Raw genomic sequence first — 4,846 nt, 5'->3', positions numbered from 1 at the left:
AGGAATTTTTTCCACCGATAATATGCACCTGTAACTTGATTGGTGTTCATCATAAAACATGTTCCTATGTTAGCATGTCTGCATGAATCTCTATTAGCATGCTTGTATGAACCTCTGTTAGCATGCACAAATCACTGAATTAGGTTGTGAACTTTAATTTTTCTAAAGAACCTGACATGACTTCTCTGATATCTTCTTAATTAAGCTACAATCTACTGTGACCAAATTAGGATCTTGATTAATTATTACACTGAAGCGGGTTAGCTACTTTGGTTCAATGACAAAATATATGATGGTGTTTTGCTAAAGGAGAACTCCCTCCGTCCGGAAATACTTGTCATCAAAATGAATAAAAGAGGATGTATCTAGATGTATTTTTGTTCTAGATACATCTCCTTTTGTCCATTTTGATGACAAGTATTTTTGGACGGAGGTAGTATATGGTAGGAAAGCTATTATCTGAACCAAAGAGGGTAAAAGTGGTTGTTGCAAACTCAGAATAAATAACCGCAGATTGTAAACGGCAGAACCTACCTTGTCAACATATTCTATCTGTAGGCACAGAACACAAAATATCTTGTGAATTACATGCCACATGTATTGTAAAGAAGCCTAGTTTAAGTTGAATATGTAAGTCGCGGCTCATAAGCCCCTGCCAGATCTGAAATGGAGATGCATATACATAGAAATCATGCACAGATAGGTGTATGGCAGGGCACATGTTACCTTGTTCATACTGTCCATGGTCCAATTATATTCACCGGATCTTGTAGCACATTGGCCAAATAGTGCAATATAACAATTCAATTTGCAAGTATACTGAAGCAAAGCATGCACATTGAGTGTTGTTTGGAGGAGCATCGGGAGGTTTTCAGTAACCAATAGAAGAAATTCTGGATTTTTACACCCTAGTCACAACCTGGGTCTTAACAATACAGAAGAAGCCCAACTTTATTTGCTTTACTTCTATCGAGAAAAGCAAGAACATGAGTTGCGCTTCAACTGGCTTATAACATGGTGAATGTGACCATATGTTACACAGATGAGTTCGAATTCTTCGTGCTCTCTCTTGCATTTTTCATTGAGTTGAAGTTCCATTATCGTGCCCGGTGACTACGAAACAATATGTTTGAGGAAAATATTCATGTTTCAATCAAAATACTAAGTACAATAGATAAAATTACTCAGAAATATGTTGTATCATGGCAAACCCCTTGTTTTTAAATAACATGTACGCTAATCTGTAGAGTTAGTTACTTAAAACAGAAATAAAAGATGAATTAGCATGTCATTATCAGTAAGAAACAATCCTATGAATGATCGCCACCTAACTACAACAACAAAATTTCATATTTTTCGTATGACTTGCTCCACCAAAGATTTTTGTGTCTCTAGCTAGTAAAATGGCAGGATAAACTAAAATGTATCAGTTCTGGATGGATAGCAAAAAGGATGAAGATCACTACAGAAAAGAAACAAAGAATATACACATACAGATGTAAGGCACACATGTGAGATGAAATAGGCAGAATAATTTTTTCACTGGTCACGAACAATGTCCAGTATCGTTTTTAATGTGTTCCTATATCAGAAGGCTATTAGGCAGCCAAAGTAGGATGAAGAAGCATATGAAAGAGAGCTTGAATGCCTACTGTTGGGAGAAGTGTTTAATGTATGAGATACACTAACCCGATAAAACCCACTTTACCATAGTCTACATAATCCAGATTCCTGCATGTATATAGTGAACCGGTAAAAAGGTTACACGAACCAATGGATGCATGATAAGAGAGGGACTCGTATTAAAAGTAGTTTGCCCATGAATATCATGGAAATCTTGTGTTGTGATGATGCAACAGTAGCGTTCTGATAACAGCATGCTGATATCTGCCACATTTAAGTTAGGCACATCATGGAAGTCTAGAAATTATGTATATATAAGTTAGGCACATGAGATAATATTCTTTGTAAGTAACAGTAGAAGCAAAAATCTGCTAGTTCTAAATTTGAAGGCTGCAAATCTACACATTCAGATCCACCGATTAATGTGTTAACGTGGCAGAGACGACATCTCTACTGCTCTAGGAGGCGCTTTTGAGTGTCTGCCCCAACGTTTAGGAATTGCAGCTGGGCTGCGGAAGAGCTAAATAACTAACCGCGATCTCCATATATCTATTGTGAAGATAAGTATAATAAGCAAGGATAAATTTTGACAGTTTACCTTCATACATCAACACAAATTGATGTATACTATCGTTCTTATGTAGCCATGGCCACCATACAAAACAACGATGAAAAAAAATTTGAGGTTCATCATTTATATTCCAAGATATGGGAATAAAAGGACAATTTACACAGAAGTTCACTGGGGTGAATTTATAAAATTAGCTTGGAATTACTACAGTTTCTCTGTTGGTTCACTTTTCATAAATTTCCCTTTGATTCAGTCGCTGACAAATGATTTTATAACAGAAAACTAACTTTAAAGACTTCATGCATGTAAATAATAATGCGGCATAAGGTTTTTCTGTTCATTAGTGTTCACATCGCAAGAAAACAGAACTGCACATATGCTAAAACTAAAGAAAGGTTCCTGCAACTCATAATATGACTAATCTGTATGGACTGGAACTGAACCACTTTGAAAAAAACATTCGTAGGCAAGACCAGAAGATCGGAATCTAGTTTCTCTAAGGGCTCAGATCACAAAGATATATAAGATGAGTATTTAAAATATGGCAAAAGGGAGCAAACCATGCATGCATGGAGGAGATGTTATGAAATGTCAGTTATATCATCAGTCCATTACTTGAGCATCTTCGACAACAAATCCATCAGGGAGCACGGCCTCCTGGAGCTAATCAAGGCTGAAGTAATACAAATTGTAAAGTATTCCTCCGTCCGGAAATACTTGTCATCAAAATGAATAAAAGGGGATGTATCTAGATGTATTTTAGTTTTAGATACATCCTTTTCTATCCATTTCGATGACAAGTATTTTCAGACGGAGGGAGTACAACAGAACCAAGCCACCAATTTCCAAGTGATCTTGCATGACCAATGCCAACTATCATTATTACATATTATCAGAATGTCGAGGTAAGGAGTATTTTAACTACCAAACTGTACTGCTAAGTTTTATTTTGTTCCAAACAGTGTGCCAATTCACATGGACCAAGCTTATATGTGGTACTTCAAACCCACAAACTAAACTGATTTCTTAGTTCAAATCATACTTTTATGTAGGAAAAAGCTAGCGCGGCTCCTAGGAACCCTAACCAATGTTGCTTTGGTTTTACAATTTCATTGCTTCTAACTTCCAAATCAAATTGTTCTTTGTAGGATCGAAAGTAGGTCTAGAGGGGGGGGGGGGGGGGGGTGATTAGACTACTTGACAAAATAAAAATCTAACATTTTCCCAATTTTAATTGTTAGCGGATTTTAGCAACTAGTACAAGTCAAGCAATCAACCTACACATGCAATTCTAAGAGTGTAGCAGCGGAGGTTATTGTCTGTGAAGTGGTGCAAAGAAGATGTCGCCGGGATGCGGACCTGCATGACAGAATAATATGTGGCGAAGTCAATACGCCCCCCCCCCCCCCCCCCCCCCCCCAAAAAAAGATATGGATCTGATAAAAAATTGTGGGAGCGCTGCTCTGTTTTGCACCTCAAAGTAGTTGGTGCATCTCTGGCGGAAGGATGCGGACGGAGAGTTAGGACGGGGGATGCCGAGCAGCGAAAGCCACCAAAGCGTGGCACCAAGGAAGGAGCTGAACATATAAATTTTACATCACTACTTTGAATTAATGTCATAAACATTTTTTTGATTGAATGGTACTGTCGTAAACCAATCGAAATTGAAGAAAGACTACCACGATGTGTTAGCTTTACCTGAGATTTGGACCAACAGAGACCGAGCACATCCTTTGATCACCCTGCAAAGGTCCTCCTTCTCTCTCAACCACGAGGCGCACACCAAGCTAGCATTGGCCAAACACATGGATCTGTTTTTCCCCCAATTCCCATGTTCCATCTCCAGCTTGCTCTTTATCGACGAGTGAGGATTATCTTTCCTACTGGAACAAAAATCCCTTCTCTTTCCTGCTGCTATTCCTCTCCTTTTTCCCTATCACACAGGGATCAAATCCCTTGATTTCAGTCTCTAGTTTTGGGGATGCAGAGGCGTGCGGGGTGGGGGGGTGGGGCTTGGTCCTCCTTGGGGAGGGGATTTTGCTGGAGGAGTGGGGGCCAGCTCGAGGGCGACCAGGTGGCGGAGGTGGCAAGGTGATGCGGCCGAAGGACGCTTGTTGGTTGGATCCCACGGCCTCGACCCGTTCCTTCGGTTGGGGAGCAACTCGCCATCAGCAGGGCTGGAAAAGGCATGGAAATTTGATGCGTGCTCGCCATCGGCGACGAACGGAACCGGAAGGAGGCCATTGCCAGGTGAAGCACAACGGCTAGGCGTTGCGCGGGATGCTGCGGATCCTGCTGAGCTCATTCGGATTTGGCAGCAGTGAAGCGAGGACGGGCACCGCGGAGCGGAGAAGATCGATGATGCAACACACACGGTATTCTTGGCGGCCGGTGCGCTCTCGTATCAACTAGATAGGAAGTGCGGCTTACCGCACCCGGCAGCACCGCTGCCGGGTACAAGTCATATCCGGTCCAATAAACAACGTATCTATTGTTGCAAAAGTACTTGTTACAAATGGATCAGTTAAATGCATCAAATTTACATCAAAAGTATGGCATTGCCTTTATAACATAATTATGACCAATACATAACATCAGTTCAAGTAATGCCAATGGGCAGTGCAATCAATCATACCAAAAACAAAGTAGCAT

General features: G+C 40.5%; 1 long non-coding RNA gene across 1 annotated transcript; it reads right to left on the bottom strand.

The window, feature by feature from the left end:
- Positions 1 to 1,059: 1,059 nt before the first annotated feature.
- LOC123162701 (uncharacterized) lies at positions 1,060 to 4,556 on the bottom strand. The gene is made up of 2 exons (XR_006481421.1): positions 3,893 to 4,556; positions 1,060 to 3,771 (listed from the first exon to the last, which is right to left on the bottom strand). It is a non-coding gene; the product is annotated as an uncharacterized lncRNA (long non-coding RNA).
- Positions 4,557 to 4,846: the final 290 nt, after the last annotated feature.

Source organism: Triticum aestivum, chromosome 7B, assembly GCF_018294505.1.
Source record: "Triticum aestivum cultivar Chinese Spring chromosome 7B, IWGSC CS RefSeq v2.1, whole genome shotgun sequence".
NCBI lineage: Eukaryota > Viridiplantae > Streptophyta > Magnoliopsida > Poales > Poaceae > Triticum > Triticum aestivum.
Note: the sequence above shows the minus strand (reverse complement) of the source record. Positions and strands in the feature narration are given on the sequence as shown.